General features: G+C 37.7%; 1 protein-coding gene across 3 annotated transcripts in view; it reads right to left on the reverse strand.

Moving 5' to 3' along the window:
- The window catches only part of LOC122806720 (CUGBP Elav-like family member 4), a 1,919,882-nt gene that overhangs the window by 889,623 nt on the left and 1,002,379 nt on the right, over positions 1-27,880 (reverse strand). The gene's annotated exons all lie outside the window — the stretch shown is intronic.

A 27,880-nucleotide genomic window follows, 5' to 3' on the forward strand; every position in this document is an offset into this window, starting at 1 on the left:
TTACCAGAGTTGAAATTTGCAAAAAGGTCAGTCTGCTTGCCCTCCCCATGCCTAGCTATGTTTATATGTATATATATATATATATATATATATATATATATATATATATATATATATATATATATGCACACACACACATACATACACACACACACACACACACACACACACACACACACACACACACACACACACACACACACACACACGCGCACACACACACACACACACACACACACACACACACACACACACACACACACACACACACACACACACACACACACACACACACACACACACACACACACATGTATAAGTATATATGATTGTGTTTATGTGTGGAATTATTTACTTGTTTATTTAGATTTTGCTGATATAGTAAGCCAGAGCAACACAACTTCCTAGTTTTAAAGATTTGCTGTACAGGTAACTGACTTGCCCAAATTTTCAGAGCATGGAAGCAGCAAATGAAATAATTAAAACTGGGACTGATGAATGCAATCTGTAATCAGCTCAAGAATTTGACCCTGTAGGACTTCAAAGATGGCTGCACATTGAGTAACAACTTAATTTCAGCCCTCCAAGTGTGAAAAAAAGTGAGAGAGATAGTAAACCTGTATTTTTTTTTATTTCAGTAACTGGCTAGTAAGTGCACTGTCTGGATGCCAGCTAAAAAAGAAATTCAGAGAACCTAAAAGAAAACCAATTACAAAAGGTAAGGAAAAACACTGACTGGGAAGAATTCTGCAGCTGTTTGGCAAAAAGCAGTGCAAGCTCCAGGTTTGGTACAAGACATGACTTCCAGTAACTTAGAGGGAAAAATAAGTCAAATGTATTCAGAGCTGATTAATTAAACCAAACACTGAATGAGTATATAAACTCAAATAAAAAATGGCTGGGAAAATGGAGGAAGCTTTAAAAAGATATTCAGGTGAGGTGATAAAGCTGCAAAAGCCAGAGGTTGAAATGAAGTAAAGGCTGGCTGAATATGAGACTGTTCAGGAAAACATATTTCAAAAAGTAATAGAATTAGAGGACAGAGCACATAAGGAAAATCTAAAATTTTCAGCTATACCCTAGAAGCTGGAAGGAAAAGACTGCATTAATTATATGAAAGCACAAATAAGCAACTGGACTGGTATTCCACAGCAGGAGTTGTTAGATGAAAAGGCACATCACGTGTATTCTCCAAACCTGGCCATGAGAAAGCAACCTAGACCTTTAATAATAAAGATGCAATTCTACCAGCAAAAAGAGTTGATTCTGACAAAACTGTGGCAGAAAGTCAAAGTACAAAAAGTGGGAAATAGTAGAGTGCTTGTGGAAAATGATTACTCACTGTACACCAAGCAGAAGAAAGGTTCTCAGGCTGGTTATTCAGCGAAATACCTAGGATCAAGAAAAAGGTGACTACTGATATTAATTGCAAGAACAGCTCCAGTTGTGATAAAAGAGGATAAAAAAGATAATACAAGCAGATTTGTAGTGCTAAAGGGCTATTGGCAAGGGAGGAGGATTATACCGGCATATATTTATACTCCACCTAAAACTGCTATAATACAGCTTAAGAAAATTCTAGGAAAAATAGTCAGCTTTCAGCAAGGAATATTACTTTTAGATGGGGGACTGGAATTTGATTTTCAGCAGTGAAGAGGTGCTGGGAGGCCCAAAAGGGAAAGTATAACAAAGGAGGGTAGATTTTTGAAAACAAATTGTGAAAATATGGAAGATATGAATTCAGTAGTAGGAGTTTGGAGTGAATTTATGTATTATTTCTCAAGATGCAAAAATTGGTCTAGACTAGACAAAACATATATTTCATAGGAACATATGCATTTAATTGAAAGTTTTGATAGGCATCATATAACTTATTTCAGATCACATGCCAATAATAACTAAAATAAAAATGCAGGGTAGTGAAATAAAAATGAGACACTGGCACTATCTGTCAAAAAGAAAGGAATTTAAAGAATGGGTAGTGGAAATTATTTGGGAGTTAGAGAAGACAGAAATTTCTTATGAAAATATAGCTAGAGAGTGGGATAAAATTAAAGTGGAATTTAAAATCAGGGTGGAAATGAAAGAGAGAGAGATATGATTAAGAAGTAGCAAAATTATTTAGAGGGACTGACAACGGTTAAAATATTGCAGAATATGAGGAATCTCACAGAATAAGAAGAGGAGCAATTGCAGAATACTAAATAAAAAAAAAAGGATTACCTCAATAATATGCATGACTTTAGAAAGATTGCCGTTAAGCAACTCTTTTTGATAGTAACTTCAAACCACAAAAACTTTTAGCACAACGACTCAGGAAGATAAGAAGAGATCATGTAGAGGTAGTAGAAACACTCCAAAAATTTTATGAAAGTATGTATAAAGGAGAAAAATATGAAAATCATGGAAAGGTACACATGGAAATATTTATGGAAAAATGAAATATGCCAAGGTTAGATGTTGATGCGGATCAATTACTAACAGGATAGGAGGAGATAAGTTTAAAATGGTGATGCATAACCAATCCACAGGAAATTCCCCAAGAATAGGTTGTATTCCTGTGGAAGTTTGGAAACTAGGAGGGAAACAAACTGATAATGATCAGGAAGGTTTTGTTTAACAGTATTTTAAGAGGAGGAGAAGCGCCAACATCCTGAAATAAAGTGGTGGTGACTGTAATATCTAAATTTGGTAAAGACCCATCAGATCCAGCTTCATACAGACCCATTTCAATCCTAAACCATGATTACAAAGTGTTTATGTCTATAATGGATAAAATAATGGCAAAAGTGATGCCAACATTGATAGCTATGAATTGATGTGGCTTTGTGGAGGGGAGGCAAACATTTGACAACATTAACCAGAGGGAAGCAGAATGTAAGAATGTAAGAATGTAAGAAAATAGCATTGCTGTTGGTATGTATTGATAGAGATAATGCATTTGACAGAGAAAGCTGGGAGTTTATGGGCAGAACAATGGAAGCATTTGGATTCCCTGATAAAATTACAAGGCTGATTAGGAGGATATATGAGGGATCTGAGGTGAAAATAAAAGTGAGTGGGTTCCTGTCTGATCATTTCTGTTTGAGCAGAAGAATCAGGAAAGGGCATCCTCTTTCCCCTTTGTTATCTGTGTTATATTTAGAACCATTAGCAAAGAAAATAAGGAACTCAGTAATTCAAGGATATACTTGGTATGGTAGACAAGAAAAGCTAGCTCTGTTTGTAGATGATGTTATTTTATACCTGATAAAACCAGAAAAGGACATTTCAGTGTTGTGGAACATTCTGATATGGTTTCATATATTTTCAGGATACAAAATTAATGAAGCTAAAACACAGGCAATAGCTGTAAATTATATATCTACACGTGGTAAAGCAATATCCTATTTTATGGGGACAGACTAAAATGATGTACTTAGGAGTATGGATTAAAAAGGATTCTGGTATGGCAGCTAAAGCTATGTGGGAAGTGACTAAACAAAAGATAATAAAAGATAATACAAAAATTAAGAAATTGGAAGCTCTTTTTTCTTTCTGGATATGGATAGCAAGATACAAGCAGGTAAAATGTTTTTAGTCCCTTTAGTTTTATACATGGGTCAGGCATATTTTTATCAACTAGGAGAAGTTTTGGATAGCAATTAATAAGAACTGAAGAATTTTGTCTGGGAGGGGAAGATGGAAAGAGTTAGTGGGATAAGCTGATTCTTCCAATAGAACAAGGCAGTCTGGGATTATCAAATTTGAAGAGGTATTTCAGAGCTACACAGTTAAGGGTCCCATGCATAGTAGGTCTGGGATTTTGGATGCAGATCTTTATGGAGAATAACAACCATACAGAATATAATATTCATAAATTAGCAGAACGTACTCTAAGAGCTAAGCCAACACAGGAATAGAAAAAGGAGATTTGGCCAATAGGGATCACTGCAATTAGGAATATGTACAAGGGGCTTGAATTTATTGGAAAAAAACTTGCAAGGTATTGGAAGCAAATAATTAGAGAGGGAAAGGTAATAGAATGGGAATATGCCAGGAATTTATTAGGACTGCAGGCTAGAGACTGACTTCCCTATCAAGGATTGATGTCAAAGTACAGATAAAGAGAAAGAAATAGGGGATCCTAAGTGAAAGACTAGCACTGGTAGAGTTTCTAGTAGAATATAGAACAGAAGCTGCTGTTAAAAATGTATAATTAGTGCAGCATATAAAATATTACATGATAATTATAAGAATCAGTCACAGTAGGTTAGAAAGGATTTGAAATAGAGATTAGATAAGCAATTCACAAAGAAATAATGGGGGGTATATGTATGTCTCCCAAATATGCAACAAAGTCTAGAAGATTTAGGATATTTGCTTGGAGGTGCTTGCATAGGTATTTTTATAACCCAAGTAAACTCCAAAGAATTTTCCTCAGGTGGATAGCAAATGTTGGAGATGGGATAGTGAAGAAAGAGATGACTGGGGAAATATTTTCTTGGAGTGTAATGAGTTGGCAGACTTTAAAAATTCCCTACAGACTACTTTATCAGAAATACTGGGTGAGCAAATTGGTATGGCTAGGAAAATTATTTTTGAGCTGTGATACAGAATTGGAATTGCCTAGACATAGTAAGGGCTTGTTGAGTGTAATTATGGTGGCTGCCAAAAAATAATTACTAGGAATTGGAAATCAAACTCTAAACCAACTGTACTAGAAGTAGTGAATATAGTAACTGAGATAAAACAACTGGAAACTGAATCTTTAGAAAAGTGTAAGAGTAAATTATATTGAAAAAAAAATGGAAATTGTGGGAACAAATACATGCAGAAGAGAAATTATGTGAATACAGTTTATTTTCATTTATATAAATGCATGATTGCCTATATCATATATGATGATTTCATAAAGTTATTTCTTGTTAAAAAAAAAGAATTTGACCCTGTGTAGAAAAATGAATTGAATATGCTAGTTTTTATACTTGGAAGATGATTTAACTCAGTATAGAGATGGGCTTGTTGAGCTGGTTTAAAATAACATGTACTAAACAGGTTAAAGTATTGCTTTCTACAGCTGTAATAGTCAAAACTAGAAAATGGAAACCCAAACACAAACCATCAATAAGAGAGGTAAAAAAAAAGATGATTAAAGATATTGAATACATTGGACTGAGAAGTATTAAAGATCAAAAACGGAACTCCCCAGTTAAAAAGTAAGCTTTGTGGGATTCTGTAAAGGAAATTGAGAGTGAAGAGGACATTGACATGAGACAAAGCTATGATTCAGTATTGCTGACTGCAATACAAGGCATCAAGCCACTTGGCAGTTGTTAAGATTTGTTATACGGTAAAAATAAAACTATATTGTCACTAGTTAATTCCTCATCTCAAATGATACTGTATGTTTAACTGTTTTTACAGAGCAGTGGTAAATTGAATATGATATTAAGACTAGACAGAATAAATGTTTGTAAAATATATACATTTACATAATACTTTAATAGTACATAATATTTTAATAGTAACAAATTACTGAAAGTTATATGCAAGAAATGATTGGCTGACACAAAGCTAGGCTACTATTGTTATGCAAATGTATAATTATAAAATGGATGCATCATTATCAGTGCCAAAAATTAAGAGCACAGTGGAAGGCGATTGTGTAGTATGCAAAAATCCAAAATAATAACAGCACCATGTATTGGGATTCTATAGTATGTAAAAATCCAAAATAACAGCACCATGCATGCAGATTTGGTTGTTGATTGTCTTTCGGCTTTTTCCCAGTAAGGGGTCGCCACATTGGAACTCCAGTCCGCTAATGATTGGCAGTAGATTTTGTACAAAACACTGAGGTGCCAGCTCGATGCCCAACCTTCAACGAAGGCATGCCCATTTACGCACACATGTCTTTCAAACACTACCCAACCAAGGGGAGGACATGCAGATACCACACAGAAGGCACTCCCAAGCCAAGCCAAGAATCGAACGGGAGAACCTCTTGCTGTAAGGTAACAATGCTACCACTGTGCCACCACAGAATATGCATGCAGATTATGTAATACCACCGTGGAATATGCATGCAGATTATGTAATATGAAAACAAATCAAACATACCACCAGCATGAATGGGGATTGTGCAATATATACACATCTAAAATAATACTAATAATAGAACCATGCATGGGGATTACGTATTATGTAAAAATCCAAAAATGTAACATCACCATGCATGGGGATTGTGTAGTATGTAAAAATCCAAAATAATAGCACCATGCATGGGCATTGTGTATTATGTAAAAATCCAAAAATGTAACAGTGCCATGCATGTGGACTGTGCAGTATATAAAAATCCAAAAGAACAACAGCACCATGCATGAGGATTGTGTAGTATTGTAAATCCAAATTAATGACAGCATCATACATGGGGATTATGTAGTATGTAAAAATGCAAAATAACAACAGCACCATGCATGGGGATTGTGCAGTATTGTAAAATCCAAATTAATGACATCAAGGTGGTTTAGTTGTGGCATAGTTGTTGTTCCAGATATGCTTTTTAGTTGTATTTCACATATATTCTGAACTATTTATACTTTCCAGAGCTACATTTCTTCAAATTCTAATTATAATGCCATTTATATATGATTCTTCTCTTCTAACAAAAGGGCCTCAGCCTTCTAACACCCATCACAGATTAGCTAGGGTTACTAAGGGTATAGGAATGCATTGTGCACAAACTAACACTGTGGTGGAGAAAGGTGACTAAAAATATGATGCAAGAAGACCAGAGCATCTAAGGAAGAAACTGTGATTTTTTCTTATTGTACTTAATTTCTGTATTCAACATTGTTGACTTCTGACAAATCCCATCAGAAAATATTACTTCTGAAAAGCTTAGAAAATGTAGGATATCTATACAAGGTAAGAAGTATGTGTCTTACACTGTTATCAATATTCTGAACAACTGGATTTGGACTAAATAGATACACTTGATGCCTTCTAAAGTTCAGTTATATTTTTGACAACTTGTACTATTTCCAGTAACAAGAATGAGGATATTTAAGGAAATACATTTCTTTCATTTATGTGTATTGCAGGTTCATTAATTATGACATGCTATAAAAACACTTTTATTTTATAATAACTGCCTGTTAAGTGCTGTAATCTCCACTATTATTTTAAAAGGCAAGAATAAAACTGTAATGTAAATCTGTGTTCTTGGGTGAAATTACATTTCTTGTCATATACTGCTTGCATTTTTTTAATAATGTGTAGTGATGTCAGCATTTTGTTTAAAAAAGAAAAGTACATGGAGTAATCCAGAATAGTTTATCTTAATCTTTAAAATAACATGAAAAATCTACTGGTTCTAGACTGATTTCAGAAGGAACATCATAATTTTGCCTTAATACATGCATACTTTTAAGTGAAGCAATGCATGAACACATTTAGAATCTAGAAAATGTGGATTGGTTTAGGGATATATTTTTTTCTAACACACAGAAGTCTGTTAAGTGCTTCTAAGTCATTAAGACTCACACTGAGAATTGCCACTTTTGAATTTCTGGATTTAAATCACTTAATATGTTTAATTAATCAGATGTAAATGCTTGCAAATAAACAAAAGATGACACTGACTCATGCCCTTGTAATTTGATCCTTGGAGAATTGCTCAATTACCAAAGCTTAGTTCTCATTGTGGGGCATTAAGAAGCTAAATTATGTGACTCAATTTTAAAGGCACACACACAAACATGATATATATATATATATATATATATATATATATATATATATATATATATATATATGTGCATATGTGCACAACCAAGAAATATATGATGTTCTTTTTCAAAATTACATGAGTACAAATAACTTGTATAAGGTATGTCCTTGGATGCAGTTTTATGTAAGCTGTAACTAATTATAAGCTAATGTTTGATCTAAGCATATTAGGGTGGCCACAGTGGTGCAGAGGTTAGCGTTGTCGCCTCACAGCAAGAGGTTTTCCGGTTCGATTCTCAGCTGGGGTGCCTTCTGTGCAGAGTCTGCATGTCCTCCCTGTGGTTGCGTGAGTTTCCTCCGGGTGCTCCGGTTTCCTCCCACATCCCAAAGACATGCAGTAGGTGGATTGGACACTCTAAATTGGCCCTAGGTGTGAGTGTGTGCATGTGTGTGCCTTCTGTGGAAGGTTGGGCACCGGGCTGGCAACTCAACACCGTAAAACTCCACTGCCAATCATGAGTGGACAGATGATCCGCTGTGACGACAGCTAACCGGGAAAAGCCGAAAGAAGAAGAAGTTTGATCTAAGCATATTGAATTTGTGAAAAAGTGCATCAGATAGAAGAAAAAAATATATATTGCAAAAGAAACCTAGTGCATCAGAATATGAGGAATGATCTCAGTCTGATGTTCATTCCAGTTGTTGTGTCTTTGCTGTGATAATATAAACAGTGTAGAAGAGATGATCTCAGTCTGACCTTCATTCCTAAAGCTAAAATTGATGTGTCCCTGTTAAGATTATGTAAATGGTATATTAGGGAAAATCTCAGTCTAACCTTCATGCCAGGTGTTGTCTGCCTTCAATTAAATGGTGTATGAGGTATGATATCAGTCTGACCTTCATGTCAGGTGTTATCTGTCTGTTATGTTCTACCAGTTTAATTTTTCCAGATGTTTGTCTAAAAACACTCCTTTATTTCTTAACTGAAATTCTTTTGCTTTCTGCTTTTGCACTTTGAACCAAATTTCTCTCACTGCATCTCAGGTAGAGATTCTCTAATTCCTCCTCTATGAATTTTAGCTTGCAAGCTCACTACTAAGCTTTACACTCTTGGCTCCTGACATTAATATGATAGATTTCCATTTACTGTGTCATCCTTTGCTGTCGAACTCTGCAGTGCACTATATTTATTCTTTCAATCAACTCAAATTCATTAGCCTCCTAGTCCAAAAAGTGCTGCTTTAAGGGCACCAGTATGAATATCTGATTTGCTTGGATAAATTCATTTCAGATTTACATTTTCATTACAAACACATTATTGTATCTTGTGGGCTTTCTGCACATGCTCATTTACTTGTAGGGATTTAATCTATACTGTACTTTCAAATTATGTCTTTTCTTTCTCCCATATTTCCTTATCGATGTCAAGCAGGCTGCTGGAATGCCAGCAGTGTATATGTTCAAGTGTGATGAATCCACTTGGAAGTTAGTGTTACTCTACTTACTGTTTATATTCTGAGTAGTAGCAACTAGTCCCGCAGGTTACTATCTGCTGCAATTACTTTCCTTAGCATGGATTTTGGGATCTTATTAAACCTCTCTATTAATCCATCACTCTGCTAGTAATAGAAGCATCATTTCTTTTCTGCTGTTGTTGTTGTTGTTGTCTTTCGTCTTTTCCCGGTTAGGGGTCGCCACAGCGAAACTCCGGTCTGCTAATGAATGGCAGTAGATTTTTACATGCCGAGTTGCCAGCTCTGACGCACAACCTTCAAGGAAGGTACGCTCATTCACGCATGTCTCCACACAGAAGACGCTCTAGCTGAGAATTGAACAGGACAACGTCTTACTGTGAGGCGACAATGCTAACTTTAAATATGAGGGCATCCTTTAACTGAAAAAAGTAAATAAATAAAATAAAAAATAAAAAAGAGGGATAAAAACAATGGAAATACTTGTCTGGCATCCTCTTCTATAACCTTGACTATATTCTGTCTTGCACTACTTAGAGTGTTATCTTAACATTTTGCTTTTATAAAAGTTTTATGTCACTTAATAATAAGTCCACTAAACCAAGATTATTTATTTATTTATTTACATTTGTTGACCGGGAATGTCCGAATGGATGCAGGTCCATTTTCATCGGAGGCCCGGGGAGAAAAGCTCCACAAATTAAAATATTACAGACATAGTTACAGATGAAGAATCCTAGCAATAAAAATATTACAAACATAAGAGACTTGAACCTCAGCACTGAAATAAATAGGACATGCTGGAGGGACAGATTCATAACCCAGAGGCTCCCTTCACTCTGGAATAAAATCCCAGTCCAGGTTAGGCAGAGTCCCTCATTGACTCTCTTCAAGAGGAATTTTGATGAGTGGATGGGAGATCATAGGTTTACCCCGGGTATCACTTCTGTGTCACTGTTAGACAGAGGCACAGTATACTAACCTCGGAAAAGGGCATAGCAAAATTAATTTAAAATGGGTAGTGAAAGCCAAACACACTCTGGCTAGGCTTATAAATGCCCTAGGGCAGATAGCCTAGTATGAACCTATGAACCTATGAACCTATAGTTATAGATGAAGAACATAGTACAGTAGATTCTTTAGCAGATTGTTTAGCGGTGGAAGATGTAACACCATCCTCAATATTCAATGTCTTCAGTGTTTTCTGCTATAAAATCTCATTCTAGACATTATCTTCTGTTTTTTTTTTCTTTTTTATTAATACATGTCTCTTTACTGCTCTATTTTAGGATATTCTCCCTTTGTTTTAATGTCAGTGAATTAAAGCCAACCAACTGGTACACTGAAAACTGGAGAGAAAAAGTACTATAAAAAACACAAATCCGCCGTCAGAAAACAGACTTTAATACAACAAAGCTTTCAATAAACAACCTGTCTCAATGCTAAAACAGTCCACATCATAATGCAATACATTTACATAAGAGCCAAAAGCTAGCATGTGACCACGTACAACAAATCACATTATACCATTAATTAATACTTTTTCTAAAAACTTCTACTATTAAAATCATCCTTAAAGGTGTAGGCTACACATTTTGCTGTTATATTTTAACAAGTACAGGCTTAATGCTAACCACATTGTTTATGCCAGGTTCTGAATCTACATGAAGCCTGATAATCCACTCATATTCTTTAGTCTCGAGATGGTTATTCAAATCCTCTAGGCCTCTTCTGTACACTATCCATCACTCTAAATTTAAAACTGTGATCTGCACCATTATGCATAATATGTTTAAACAACGCATTATTTTCATTATTTCTTCTCATCTCTGACTTATACTCTGTGATACGCTCTTTCAGTTTCCTTGTAGTCTTCCCTATGTAAAATGAGTCACATATACACAGGTAGCAAGACAGATCACGTTAACACTATTACAGGTGGCAAGACAAAGTTGAACTGCTTATTAGACACTGGGTGAATAAATTTATCACTATCATGCTTGACAACATCTTCACAACAACTACAATACATACATCCAAACATACCAGGCTTACTGCCTAACTTAACTTTTGTTATATCTTTGAAGTCTTTATAACATAACCTTCTCTTTAAACCCTTTACATTTCTGTATGAGAAAAAAGGTCTATCTTCCAATATAGTATGCAATTCAGGTGCAGCCATAAGTATAGGCCAGTTATTTTGTATAATTGTCCTTATTTGATCTCTTTTTAAACTGTAAGCGGTTACGCATCTAATTTTATCACTATTATTATTTTCTCTAACTATAGCTTCTTCCCTTTCTTTAAAAATTGATTTCATAACATTGCCTCTACATAACTTCGCATCTTCTGCTATTTTTAAAACCACCATATGACCGTAACCACTACTCACAAATTCTCCTACCATCTCATTCAATTGTTCAGTAAACCTTACATTATCTGTATTCAGCCTACTAACCCTACACATCTGCGCTTTTATTATTCCTGGGAAAATATGGGGAACATGTTAGCTTTGCCTATGCACATATCTATTCACATGTACACTTTTCTTATGCATAAATATGGAGAACATGTTAGCTTTGCCTATGCACATATCTATTCACATGTACACTTTTCTTATGTATAATTATGGGGAACATGTTAGCTTTGCCTATGCACATACCTATTCACATGTACACTTTTCTTATGTATACTTGTTTCCACTCTATCCAGTTTCTTTTCTAGATGCACATCAAGAAAAACTATCTCACTAAAAGAATGGTTAATTTTAAACTCAAGAAATTCAGTGGTGTTGTTTAAATAAGCAACAAATTCATCAATTCATCAACTGTACCGTTCCATACAAAAAACAGTCATCTACAAATCTCAGATATAGTTCAACTTTTCCACATAAATCATTTTCATTACTAAAAACATATTTTTTCTCCCATTGGTGAAAAACTATATTTGCATAGGTGTTGGCCACAGGTGTCCCCATGGCTACACCAGATCGCTACAAAAATGGCTCATTATCAAATATAAAAACATTTTTAGTTAAAACAGTTTCTAATAGTGTGCAAATATTTTGCACCTTTGCTGTCAACATCCCTACTTCACCAGTGAGGAGTTCACGTACAGCCTCAACCCCAAATTCATTTGGTATTACGGTAAATAATGATGTTATATCTAACATCACAAACACATAGTTAGAATTCAATGTTTTATCATTTCTTTTACTAAACCAATTCCTCAGTCTACTACAGTGTACTAATTTGTTCTTCATAGTTTTCTATCTGCTTACTTTCAGTCTCTATACTGTCTTCTGTTACAGATAACATACAGCTCCTTTTTTTTAACTAACTTGATGCTGGACTTCCATTTGAGTGCCACTGTTCTGCTCCATCCCATAGACACTTCTTATATAAAATGGATGTATTCAACTGTTGCTCTATCGATTTTTTGGTGTGTGTGTCAGAGTGCCCCAGTGTTTTGATAGATTTTCTCTCCTCCCACATTTTCCATATAGATACAGATATAGATATATCGGTCTAACTTTATGACCGAAAGTGCTTTTTAGCAGTTTTTTTGCCTATTGGCAGCTCTACGTATAAGATCATGGTATTGTGAGGTTTGTGAATTTGCCCTTCTCCCACTGTAGTGCATTGTTGAAGTTGGTATATATAAGCGAGATGTGGGGGAGGGTGCAAGGGGGTTTATCCTCTTACCAAAATTCAGTTTATCTGTGTTATGATCATTCATTCTTTTTAGATTGATCTGTTTTTTAACACTGTTTTGAGTGTGCACTATTTGTTGAGACAGAGGCACTCATATATGTATATATATATATATATATATATATATATATATATATATAGATATATATATATATATATATATATACACACACACACACACACACACACACACACACACACACACACACACACACACACACACACACACATATATATGTGTGTGTGTGTATACACACATATAAAACATTTCTTTATTCTATGCATTCCAGTATTAATAGGCTTTACAATACACAATTTATCTCTTTATCAAATATTTTGTAATGCTTACTGTTTTTGTTTCAGCACTGATATTGCCAGCCTATTTATAGTTTTTTTTTCTTCCCAATTTACAACCACTTTTTGGGCAACTAGTAAACGCATTCTCATTATGGCTTGAGGAGGAGCAAAGAGGCAAAAATAGCAGCCCTCACAGTCATCTAGGTGCTGAGCCTGCAGATAGCACAGGCAACCTTTCCATCATCCTAGATTTATCCTGAGCTTGGGTGCTGTAAGTAGGTACCTCATGGTTGATTGTACTCACTTGTAAAATAATGCAAAGGAGGTCATGTTTATTCATAAATGATGCTTTAATGCTACATTTTCCATAGTAATTAAAAATTACAGTAATAACACTATCAGTATTAACAACATTATTACTGTTTATTATACTACAGCACTGTAGATGAGCTGGCCAAATTACTTGTTGCATACAATACATTTACCTTTGTAGAAAAGACAATTAGTCTAGTTTATTCCACCTCTGCCTTTCACATTTCTCCACCTCTCCCATATCCACTTGAAGTCTTTTGTGGAACCCTTCACCACTACAGATTCCAGTGTCTCGTTCCATGCATCAGTAGCCCTTTCTCTGAAATAATTTCACAGATACAAGAGAAGTTGGTTCCTAGAATCTTACGTGAATGCTCCTTCCTCCCATTTGTCCTTCCTATTCAAGGTGACCCCCCCCCTTATATCAATTTGACAAGATATAATGCATTCACTTCATGCCCAATGACTCTTTTAGACTGTAGTAAGAAGATCCATGTCTCTTATATTGTCTGATCATATCCTTTCTCATCCATTACATTTAATCTCTGGTATATTTTTGATCTAGGCCCTTTAAGAATGTGATGCCCTTCTCCTTAAATGACATGGTGAACAGCATGCAGTATTCGGTGTGAGCCTTGACCAGGGTTTGGTAGAGTGGGAGAGTTAATATATGAGTACAGTGATGTTTTGGTCTCACTTAGTGTGATATGATGGATTGCTGAGATGGAAGCCATTGAGTTACTTTTTATAACCACCAGTATATCTAAACTATCATAATAACAACCTGAATAATTGATGTTATGGGGATAAAGTGATGTCCTACAGACTGTACTTGCTAAGGCGTAATTTATTAGCTCAAACATTCACTTGTTTGAACATTCAGAATATCGAAGAAATGCCAGCATTTTTATGTAATGGATCACAGTACAGTTGAGTAGGAATTTGCCCTTTCAATGTTTTGTGATCTTGGACTTGGAATATATATAAGAAGCAGTGAGTGTTATGGTGTTGGAGACTTGCTGCTCTGCACACCACAATTTATTATTATTATTTTTTTATGTTTTGATGGGATTGTTTTCAATTTTATTTTGGATCAATGTTTTTGTTTTTCAGACATTAGATCTACCTACTAACACCATATAAATGATATTTAACTTATGGAATGGAAATAAAAGAGGAATGCCCTATGAAAAGTGATGATTTACTTTTTATTAATTAATATTACAATAAGAATACACACTGACATTTTAGACGGCTTACATCTAGAAAAAAAATTTCATCATCAACTAATATCCGAATAAAGTCACTAATACTTGATTTTAAATGGAACATGTAGAGGCAGACGATTTTGGAGACTTGGACCTGACTGCTGCTCTTTAGATATCCTCATTTTTGAGGTACTTTTTCATCCATTTTGCTTTTTTTTTTTTTTTTTGCCAAGATCATACCTCTCAACCTGGACAAAGCCTAAAATAATGGGAGGACAAAGGCACAAAAATAGTAACAGATTTTAAATATTGCTATTACAAACTTAAAAAGTTGCTAGAATAACAGGATTTGTGTCAGTATACATTTTTTGAAGGATATAAATTCTGAAACTCAAATGTATGTCATTACTTATTGTTTTCAGTCCTCAGTGATTTGCCGTAAACCCACACATTTTATGAGGAATAGACAAAAAATACGAGGCAAAAATCTGGCCATTGAGAGGTATGCATAAGGTATGCTTATACTTTCTATGAGTACATGTAAAATACATCATGTCTTCTTTGGCTACATGTGTTAACTAGGTAGGCCCCTGGAGAAAAAGTCTGTCTTTAGGGGTAACCTGAGAACAATGTCTGGTTAAGTGACTTGCTCAAGATCACACAATAGACAAATGAGGTTTAGGGAATCAAACCTTGTACTACAAGAATTAGAGCTTACAGCAATAACCTTATGTGCCAACATACTTTGGGAGGTAGATTTTGCAAAGATCGTCTATGAGATAACGCACTGTTTAGTGAAAGTGAATACTGTTTACTGCACAGAAATCACCAATTATACATATAGCAGCAACTTTAGGTTTTACTACAAAAGAAAATGAGCTAAAAAAAACTTACATACACTTTGGTTACCCTATAAGTGAAAATGAAGTTTGAATTCTGCATTGATCAGGATCTTGATTAAGTGTGGAAATTGACCAAATAGCCAGTGACCTGATACTGTATTTTCTCCCAGGTAGACTACTAAGTGAATTTGTTACCCTTTCTGAAAAAATACATTGTTTTATTGTCTCTGTTAGTCTACTCCTGCCTTTCCTGTAAGTCGTCTAGTCCAGATACAGATTTGCTGTATCAAGGACTGTTTGTACGCTTCTGAGCCCCCAAGCCTTTCTGTGTTGCAGGGAAGCTTTCTAGCTTAATTTTGCTTCTTCGAACTAGCCAGTTTTTTAGTTTCAGCACTCAAATTTATTTCTTTGAGCTCAGCACTAGTTCAGAACTCATTGTAAGCACTTAATAAGCTACAAATTACTACAGCACTCAACTTTCCCCACATGTCTAGAGGAAAACAGTTTTTAGCACTTAATAAATAAGCACCTATCCAGGCATGTCTAAGGGTCAGCTCCCGGTGTTTTCTCCTGTCTACCTGATGAATCTGTGCATCTTGGGGCAATGCAGGAATTGCCTGATGTACACAGACAACCCTCTCCTCCTACCACCCAACACTACAACCTGTGAGAGATGCACTTATATAGCCAAACTGGAAGCAAAGCTCTCTTCACCCAAGACTGGACTAGACAGTCAAGAGGAGAAGGTACACACTTGCACCACACCACACTCATCACATAGTCCCTCAAAACCTACACCACCAAAACACACACATAGAAATCCAAAAGAATCACTGCTTCCAGGTAGACCAACTCGCAAAAATCCAAAACCACCCGATATTAGTACAATTGTAATTGGATTTTTGCGAGTTGGTCTGCCTGGAAGCAGTGATTCTTTTGGATTTCCACACACATAGAAACACAAAACACACACCTACATTCCCGGAGGTTCTCAATAAAAATCTACCCAAGCAACAGGGACCTCCAAAGCAGAAACACAAGCAACCTCCACCCCCAACACAACCCAAATGACACATAGCCCACAAACTCAGTGTGTCACCCAACCACAGCCCATAAGGCATAACAACATACCCAACACTCTAGTCATAGGTGACTCTATAGTCAGGCACACTAATGTTCCACCCACCAGGCTAAACAAGGAGAAAGTTACTGTCAGCTGCCTGTCAGGTGCCAGGATCTGCCACATAATGCACGGACTCAGGTCACTCCACAACAAGTACAAATATGACTCTGTCATTGTCCATGTTGGTGTGAATGACTTGAGATGTACCTCCCTGGACTACATGAAAAGAGACATGGAGGAGCTCTCCGATCTCGTAGCACAGGCAGATATGACCCTAGCCCTGAGTAGCATCCTGCCATCACCCAGAAAGATACCACAGTACAAGGACAAAATGATTGACTTCAACAATTGGCTAAGCTTCTGGTGTCATTCTAAGGAGATCCAGTATCTGTATGCCTGGGATGACATGATTGACAAACCACAATGCTTTGCCAGAGATGGCTTGCACCTGTCACCCTTGGGATTCCGGATACTGGCTAAGGCTCTTGCCACCCCTATAGTGCCTTTTTTAGGCAAGGTTTAAATGATAAATTCACCACCGTAACAGGTACAAGCAAGCAAAATCTGAGGGTAATGCTACTTAATGCTAAAATTCTAAACCTCAAAATGCACTCACATGAGGCACTCCTTAAAATGGAGAACACTGACATCTGTGCAGTGACAGAGACCTGGTTCAAGGCTACAGAGCACACCCCTGCATTACCAGGCTATAATTCATACCACACCTTTTGGCCACCTAACCTGGACCGAAACACTAAAGGCAGAGGCATGTCCATATTCATTAAGGATATCCACACCTCCAGGCTAGTTGCTCAGCATAATGCATCCGAGATTATCCAAGTGCAACTAACTCTGAGAGTAAGACCGCAATCCAAATTGTAGCTTGCCACAGATCCCCCAGCAAGCCCCAGGATTCCCACTCCTCATTTCTTGATACACTGGAAAATATTACCCTAATAATGGGCGATTTCAACTACCCCACCATTAACTGGCAAAACTACTCATGTACCAACTCTTGTGCTCAACGTTTTCTGGAATTCCGAAATTCCAACATCTTGGATTAACTTATCCACACCCCCACCAGGGGCAGCACTATCCTAGACCTGGTCATTACCAACGTGGGCAACTGGTGTTCCACACCAGAGGTCAGCTCCTCATTGGTCAGATCTGACCACAAGTTAAACAACCTAGACATCCACATCCCACCCCACCCCCCATTAGGGAAACCACCATAAAAAATTTCTCCAAAGCCAACTTCACATTTCTTAAGACAGAAGTGGCAAACTTCACAACACCCATGCTGATGCACAATAGAGGTACGACTGCTGAATCCTATACAAATGCACTTTATAAGCACTTACACTAGTGCATGGATCATGCAATCCCTAACAGAACCAAGATGCTATCCTCCAAAAAAAGGAAGCTAATCTGATGGTCCCCTGCCATAAACAAACTCTACAACAGAAGAAAGAAGCTGTTTCAAAAAAGAGTAAAATCCCATGATTGGAGGAATTCTGTGGTCAGCATCAGTAAGAAGAGATCCCTCATAAAGTCCTCCAAAGCTAGTTATGAAAATAAAATTGCCACTGATTCTAAAGACAACCAAAAAGCATTATATAGCTATGCCAAGAATCTCAATGGCAACACTCAGATCTGCTCTGAGTTACAGCACAATGGCACTAAATATACAGAACCAACTGATATTGCCAACATACTGGCAGATAGGTCCAGTGCTAACTTTACCCCTCTCTCACCCCCTAAAGGGCCCATCTCTATACCGGAAGAATGCACAGTTCCTGTAATCATGGCTGCACAGGTAAAAAACACACTCTCCAAAGCCAAGAACACAGCATCCATGGGACCTGACAACATCCCAGGCTGCGTTCTACATGAACTACAGAATGAACTGGCACCCCACATAAGTACCATGTTCAATCATAGCTTCACCTCAGGCTTTGTGCCCACTGAATGGCGCACAGCAATGGTTATCCCACTCCACAAAGGGGGAGCTACCACGGACCTCGGGAACTACTGCCCCATTAGCCTGATGAGCCTGGTCTGCAAGGCTATGAAATGTATCATCATGGAACTTATAAACAATGACATTGGCAATCTCCAAACTCTGGACCCTACCCAGTTCAGGTTTGTAAAAGGCAGATCATGTCTCCTAAACCTGATAGACTTCTTTGAAGCGGTCACCAAAGCCGTAGATGAGGGTAAGGTGGTTCACACAGCCTATCAAGATCTCGCCAAGGCTTTCAACACCATCCCCCACTCTGGAATTATTGATAAACTAGGTATAAATCCCTATGTCACAAGATGGGTTGCCAACTGGCTCACTGACAGAACCCACACTGTGAAAGTAGCAGACTCTAAATCCAACTTCAGATCAGTGACAAGTGGAGTACCACAGGGTTCAGTCCTAGGTTCTCTCCTGTTTGGTATCCACTTCTCTGAAGTACAGGCTAACACAGAAGGTCTTTGGCCATCAAAGTTTGCAGATGACTGCAAACTAGGAGCCATAATCAAATCTCCTAACGATGTGGACATCCTATAAAAGGGCCTCACTGAGACAGATGCCTGGAGTCAAAGTCATGGCCTCAAGCTCAGTGCCAAAAAGTGCATTGTCATCACTTTCGGTAAAAACTCTGTACCCATGAACTACCACATAGGTAGCCATCTACTTAACACTGAACGTGTGTTAAGAGACCTTGAGACACAGGTGGACATTAGTCTCTCCTTTGATAATCACATCAAAAGAGTAGGCAGGAAATCTTTCTACATGGCACACCTCATCACAAAAGGTTTCTCATCCAGAAAAAAATAGGTCATTGTTCCCCTCTACTCATCACTGATTAGACCCATTATAGAGTAAACCGCCCCTTTTGGTATGTACCTGACAAGACATCGACAACAACTGGAAAGGCTGCAGAAATACCTCACAAAGAGGATTACCGGCCTCAAACAGATGCCCTACGCAGACCATCTCAAAAAACTCCAGCTTTACTCTGTGGCATATCGCCTACTCAGAGATGATCTCTGCCTAACATATAAAGCTATGTCAAACCCAGGGCTGTTGGACATGCTCCACTTAAAGAAATCCCAATCCGTCCGAGCTACATGCTCTAGGGACCTAAACCTTGTCACCACAATAAACAGAACATGCTGGAGGGATGGATTCCTGTTCCAGAGACTTCCCATACTCTGGAACAAACTACCTATGTGTATCAGACAAGGCTACTCATTAGCACTCTTCAAGAAAAATCTTGATGATTGTATGGGAGATAGGAAATTCACCCTGGGGATCACTTCTGTGGCTCTGCTTGACAGGGGCACAGGAAAATAATTTTCTTGGGTGGCAAAAGCCAGGGTGCCGTTTGGCTAGGCTTATATAGGCCCTAGGGCCAATAGCCTAGTACCTACCTATGAACCTATGAAATCATTTTCTTTGTTTACATGTATTTTTTGTCTCATTTAAACTTGCAGTGTTGTCTTTGTCCAGCATTTCCTCAATCTACTATAGCAGATCAGGTCACTGGTCAGTTCATGTGGTCTCATGCTATCAGCCTCAGTCAGTGATTCAGTCTTTTTCTAAAATCAAAGCCACCCTAGCAGCAGATATGTACACACTAAGTGTATTATAGTAGGATGGAACCTGCTTCATGGTAGTAGACCTTCTTTGAAACATTTTCTGTTTTTCAATGTCCATGCAAGGATGTATATTCAGCACAGGGCTCTGCCAATGCAATGAAAGTGAATTAGCTCTTCCCTTTATTTTCAAACCACACTCTTTCTTGCATATCCCAATAAACCAAAGGCCCCTGTGTATTACTTTAGCATAAAGATTACCCATTTTAAGAGTACTATCAAAACACTTAAGGCTCTATGCTATGACTTTTTCCATTAGATTAACTGTGGTGTGTATAGACTGGTAGATGTTTTTATCAAAAAGCAAACTGAAGGTCATGCTGCTTAACACTAGGAGCCTTAACCTGAAAATGCACTCACTGGAGGCTCTCCTCACACTGGAACATGCTGACATCTGTGCGGTCACTTGGTTCAGGGCTGCAGAGAGCACCCCTGCCTTACCAGGCCATACCTGATTCCACACATTCTGACCTCTAAATAAGGTCAGGAAGACTAAGAGGGGTGGAGTCTCCATATTCATTAAGGACAGGCACACCCCCAGACTGGTTTGCCAGCATGAAGCAATGGAACTACTCCAGGTGCAACTTATAGGTCCACAGGTGTCACAGGTGTTTACTGGGCTAACGACCACATGGGCCTTTTAAGCCTAGCCATGCATCCCACATCTCTGACAAGCTCTGATACCCTTGATAAGTGTAAGCATGGGGCTGGGAGATGAACCATTTAATGCGTGGTAAGGAATATATATTGGAGGGATTGGTGGGGAAGGAGTGTCAGGCTGGCTAGTTATTGGGTCCGTTCAACAGCCTGCCTTATGTTAATTGCAAGGTGTCACCCTTGGGGTTAGTGCCAAAGAAATGGGCTGGGGAGTTTAGTTGATTCATCATTTGTCTTATCCTGAGGGGGGTTCAGTTAATGATTTCATTGCAGAGGAGGATGTCAAGATTCGTTATGCATCCTTGGATGATGCCGTCAAGTTGATTAAGGATTTTAAGGAGCCATGGTTGGTAAAGGTGGATATTGAATTTGCCATTCATTTACTGCCAATCAGGCAGGATGATTGGCCGTTGCTGGGGATGGTGGTGGGTGACAAATACTATTTTGACAAAACCATGCCAATGGGTTGTTTTGTGGCATGTGCAACATTTGAGAAGTTCAGTACGGTGCTACAGTGGGTATGACAGCAGAAGGTGGGTACGCAGAAGGCAGTTCATTATTTGGATGATTTTTTGCTAGTTGGGGAAGGACAGTTAGGGGCCCAGGAAGGTTTGCGGGAATTTATGAGCATGTGTGAGGAACTAGGGGTACCGTTGGCCCAACATAAGATGGAAGGTCCGGCTGGAGCATTCGAATTTTTGGGATTAATGGTGGATGCTGAACGGGGACTGTTTTGTTTACCTTTGGATAAGATAGATAGGCTGAAGACGGCGATAAGGTTGGTTGTGGCTAAGGATAAGGTACGGATTTGGATAGTTATGGAGTTGTTAGGACTTTTGAATTTTGCCTGTCGAGCGGTACACCCAGGGTGTACTTTTTGTAGGTCAGTGGCATTTATGTTGAAAGGGGGCAGGAGTAAACACCACTGAGTTAGGGTGACCATGTTGGTTCATGAGGATTTGTTGTTGTGGTCCTGCTTTTTGGGAAAATTTAATGGGATTTTTTTTGGCAGACAGACTGGGTGGGGCAGGAGGAACTTCAGTTATTCATGGAAGCAGCTGGGGGCATTGGCATGGGGGCTTACTTTGGAGGGTGGTGGTTTGCAGCTAAATGGTCTCAATGTTGGTAGGAAGAATGGAAAGGTAATGTGGCGTTTTTAGAGTTGATGCCTATTTGGGCAGCTTCGGTAGTTTGGAAGGACCATTTACGGGACAAGCAAGTAGTTTTCCATTCCAATAACATGGCGGTGGTTCGGGTTTTACAAAAGAAGATGGATAAGTCAGAATTGTTACTGTTGGTCTTACATAAAGTGGTTACACAGTCTGTTAATAAACATTTCATTTACAGGAGTGCATGTGCCTGGTATGAGGAATGACATTGGTGATAGTTTGTCCTGATTTCAGTTTTACAGGTTTCGGCTGTTGGCTCCAGGGGAAGAGGAAGTGCCGGATCTCCTGCCAGAGGAGGTGTGGAACTTTGTGTCTAGGTAGCTAGGAGGTTGGTGCATCAGTCTTGGTCTCTATCTACCAGGAAGGCTTGCAGTAGGGCTCTTTGTGAATTTGATCAGTTTGTTCTACAATTGCCAGAAGAGGAAAGGGTGTGGTCGGAGGAATTGTTGCTGCGCTACTTAGCTCGAGCTTGGGGGTAAGGTAAGGCTTTACAAACTGTTAGGGTGGATTTGACTGCCATTAGCATATTTGCCCAGGTATTGGGGTTACAGGATTTTACAAATTCATGGACAGTAGGAAGTATGTTGAAAGGTTGGGGGGGAAAGTGGATGGGGAATGTAGGGAGTTGAGATGGCCACTGATGAGGGTGGTGTTGAAAGTTTTGTTGAAAGGATTAGCGTTAATAGAAGGCAGTTCTTTGGATTATGTTATGTGGGTCATGTTGTGTGTATGGTTGTATTTTGGTGCCTTCTGTGTGTCTGAGTTGTTAGGATCGTTATTTTGGAAGGATGTAATGATAGGTGTGGGGGTGGTTATTATTGGATTGCAAAAGACTAAGACAGCTCAATTGGGTAAAGGTTCAGTAGTTGTGCTCAAGGCCGATAAGAATGTTAGCCTTTGTCTGGTAAGGTGGGCCAAGGAATTCAGAAGGATGCGGATGGGGAGTTTGTCTGATTTGGTTTTCTGTTTGGCGGATGGGAAGGGTGTGACAAGCAGTAGATTCATACATCCCATTAGGAGAGTTTTTCGTTGTATGGGTTTTCCAGCAGATAGGTTTGCAGCTCATTCCTTTCAGATTGGTAGGGCTTCAGATTTAGCTAGGGAGGGCAGTTCCATTGAGGTTATTAAAAGGGTGGGGAGGTGGTCTTCAAATGCATTTTTATCCTATATTAGATAAAGTTTTGTTTTGCATGATTATTAATTATTGAGGGTGGGGTATCCTTGAATATTAGTGATTCATTTGGGAGATAATGATCTTGGAATTCTTTCTAAGAAGTGATTAGTAGATATTATTCTACAGGATTTGTTGAAGTTGCAGACGTTGTACCCGGGGATGGATATTGTTTGGTCAGAGTTGGTTCCTTATTTGTGTTGAGGAATGCTTATAGTTATAAGGCTATTGAACAGGTCAGGAGGTTTATTATCAGAGATTGGCTAGACAATTAAGAATTCTGGGGATGCATACTATTGAACATAGAGATTTTTTGGATTGTGATGTTGTTTGGTATCAATCAGATGGGGTGCATTTAAATGAGGTTGGTTTGGATTTGTTTAACGTTCACTTGAAGTTGTTTTTAGAAGGTATTGTGAAGGCTATGGATTAGGAGGGGTAACAGCCTCGGAGCAGGCTGGAGGCAGAGAAGAGGGACAGGATTAGCCTCTTCTGTTACCCCTCGAGGGAAGGTGGTCATGGATTGAATTGGGGATCAAGTGAGTTGCTGGACACTACTTGACTAAAAGTGAAATTTATTGGTTAATGGTTTGTTTGAAAGGAGGTGAGCAAGTTCGCTGCCCATTTAAGGTTTGTGGGGTGAGTAGGTACGCTGCCCTGAGACCATTGAGTTTGGTGAAGTTATTGTTTATTTTTATTTTTCAGTGTCAATAAAGTTCATGTTTATCTAATATTATTAATAAAGGTCGTCAAATGGCTTTATGTATTGGTGTGAGTTATTTAAAGGGGGGTCGGGACAAATAATGTAAACTAAAAATAATGGAATGTAATCTTAAAACAAAAGTATTACAGCTGCAGATGGTATTTGCTGGCACTGATGCACCGTTGCCAGGTTAGTATGTTTTTTATTGACTGTCATGATGACAATGTTTGGATAAAGCTGTTTTTTTTTACCAAGATTAAAAGTTAACAGTCATCGAGTCATTAAGCAAGTAATATATTTATTTTTTCAAAAACTGCATATAAAATAAGGACATCTCAGTGAACTAAGTAATGTTACCACTATCACCATATGAACAGAATTTGTCTTAAAATAAAAAACATAGCTGGTACATTTGCTCCACAACAAGTTGTCATCAGGGCCCTAAAATAAAACTGCAAAAGCAAACAAAGAAATGAAACGTGTGAGTTCAACACTATTTTCATTATTATTGTTGTTCTCCCTCAACAAATTTCTGTCCATTGGGTAGATCTCTTTGGCCCGCACAGAGTGTGTGATGAGTCCTGCGTTTGCTGTCATTATTCCGAACGTTCATCCTCTCGGTGGAGCTCTGTGGAATTTTGAGTTATGCTGCCATGGCAACCATTAAATGGCAAACATTCCACAGACAGTGAGCAGGAAAAAAAGGGTGTATGAAAGAAAATATGTGCAAAAGTATGTGCATTAGGGATTAAAAAAGGTGACAGCACAGAACAAAGTAATCAGTACAAAGCATAAGCTGTTAAACTTATTATTTATGTTCATAAAGGCAAGTATATTGTAATTAAGCATACAGATATGTGAATAAAATGCATCGGTGCATATAAACAATGCACAATTCCCTTCCTGCATCTCTGTCTCTCTCCCTGTCTGTAATGTCTCTTACTCTCTAATTTTTATCTGTCCTGTCATCTATTTTCTCAGCTGGTCTCTTTTTACTTCTCAAGTTTTCATTAAAAGACTTAGACAAAAATAATATTGCTCTTGCCCTTCTGTAGAAAACAAAATATAATACATTTTACTGATAGTAGTAAAGGACAGGCATTATTTAAGAGTAGCAGCAAAGGAGTCAATGATAAAAAGTGTTATTCCAGACTAAAGAGGCAAGACCCCTGTATTAAGGTAGGAACAAAACAAAGTTAGTGTTGATATAGTCTGTTAAGAGTTATGCATATCCCTCACAATGCATCTTCATGCAGGTAAAAAAAAGACTATTTTATTCCCAATTAACCATTTAATTTGTTAATATATGAATAGAGTTTTGCAGTCTATTTAATATCAAGTAGGGTCTGATTTTATCCTTCCTTGGGACTAAATGCATCTGGCATCTTTGCCTTCTGATCCCAGATGTTTAGTAACATCTGTATTATGCATCGCTGGTCAAATCTTATTGCTTAGATGTTATCTTAATCAGTTAGACCTTTGCTTTCTTTAGTCACTACAATGTGTAGTTTATTCTTTTCATACTGAAGGATATTCCATGGGGAATCTTAAAGATAGTCGATAGTTCCTTTTATGTTCCTTTCATTCCATGCTCATCTTAAAGACAATCTGAATCCATTTGCAAATGCTTTCCATCTGGGCACATCACCTAACCTTCCAATCTCCCCTTCACCAATCAGACACCTTTACTTTTCACATTATTTCCCTACATTAACATACAATACCTTTTCCATATTATGCATATTGTATAGTTATTTTTGTGTGCCCTTACCTTACTTTCGTTATCTTTTACACCTTGTGCTCTATCCATTCACTGTTTCATATAGTCCCTTATATGTACTTTATTATTATTATGTTAATTAATTGACTGTTATCTTTATACAACATTTTGTTTATATTCATAATACGTCTTGTAAACTTGTATGTCTGTTGCCATTTATATTTGCCCAGGCCGAGACTGAAATGGGTGAATGAATAAAATATTTTTTTTAACTTTATTTTGGCATTTTTGGCTAAGCTAAAGCACTGATCATACTTGATTTACAGACCCTTCAGTTTTGCCAGCAGTTCTGATTTGTGATCTGTGATTCCATCTAGTAGACGTAAACTTTTAAAATAGTTTGCCTGTTTTATACATTTTCATTTGAGTATGTTGTTTTTTGGGGGAAGGCTATCCTTCCTTATTGTATGCATGTTCAAGTATTATCACAAGCTTTTAGCAAACATTTTGTTGAACGGTATTCTTAGCTTAACTGTGCATAATGCAGATTTTGAGTTACTTCAAGGTAATAGAAAATCTAGCTAGGACATCACCCAACTCTTTGGTGGGAGTTAACTGGATGAGGCTTGAGAAAATGGTGCTATTGTGACTAGCACACTGACATTAATTTACTGCATATAGTCCATTTCTCTCATCACTACAGTTGTGTTACTATCAAGTTAATTTATTTAAGTAAGGATGTGTGACATGTAGGTGACTTGAACACTGGAAAAAAAATGAAGAGGGTTTGGACTTGCTGAGGGTTGCATTTCTTTTTCTTCGAGGTGCACCTTTCAGTAGTTGAACCTTGGAGAAACATTTACAGATATATATGGTCTTAGTACTAATCTTATAGTTGGAAGACTTTGCATTCTCTATTAAGCCCAGATTCTTTAAAATATAGCTTTCTATTCCATTAATCGACCTATGATTCTCATTCATCCATACATGCTACTGTCAAGACTGTGCTTTCTGCAACATACATGCCTGGTGGTGTACAACTCTAATGTCCTATTCTGTAAAATAATACATAGCTGAGGCTTGTAACACTATCCCCCCAGAAGTCATTTTGGCCTTTGTCATGTCCTTTTCCTTGTCTAAGAAAGCCTTTCCTTTGTTTAATTCCTTCTGTTACTGTTGTATTCGCATATGATGTTACTCAATTATTTTTCTTCCACCTAATTCCATTCCCCTGTAAATCTATCACTATATCAATTAAATCAAGCCCCCTATGTGCCACATGCATCCTCCACTGACCTTCTAAATATATAAATGTTTTCTCAAAAATAGCTTTTTTTTTCCTGTGTAGTACAGGACACCCATTAGTGACACTGCCCAAAGCTGAATAAGACATGTTGGATCAATTGCAGTTGATTTTGTGAGTAGGTGGAACAATGTTGCCCCTGCTGAGTGAACAGTTCGTAGTATAAAGCTTTAAGAACAAGAGAATGAACCATCCCTGATGTAGGAGAATGCTTGTCTGTGTAAATTCACAAGCAACATTAGTGTAACTAAAGGGCTGTTTCATGCTGGCTGAGTACATGTGGTTGAGAATCCCAAACATAACAATTGTTATGGTGGCCTGTGAAGGCATGATGATTTTCATAGTGTTCTAGGAAGGACGAAATTGTTCAGTTTCTACAAACAATAAATGGCAGCAGGAGCTTCAGCATCTGTTGATTATTAGTCAGAAGTGCTACGCTTCACCCAAATGGTAAGAAGCATAATAAAATGGCAGGCTTTATTCTACTTAATTGAAGCAGGCATTGGCATGTATGGAAACGGATCTCATACTGACGATTTGCAGCAAATAGGAATTGACAGTGGTTTAATGACTAGGTGAGGGTAATATATACAATGCCAACTTTCTGAGAATTGGTGAATGAGGCATTGAGAAAAGAGGTAACAATGGCAGGGTAGCCTAGCAGGACTGCCTGATAAAAAGCAATCTTATTCCTAAAAGGAATAGAAGTCATGGGTAAGACTATTAAAGACAGAATAGCAAAAGGAGAAACTGATGTTATTCAAGAATGCCAATGTATTTTTGGCAGATGATCTCTGATACAAATCTACCCTCTGTTTGGTACCCCTGG

This window comes from Protopterus annectens, chromosome 7.part0, assembly GCF_019279795.1.
Source record: "Protopterus annectens isolate FY-2018-M chromosome 7.part0, PAN1.0, whole genome shotgun sequence".
Lineage (NCBI taxonomy): Eukaryota > Metazoa > Chordata > Ceratodontiformes > Protopteridae > Protopterus > Protopterus annectens.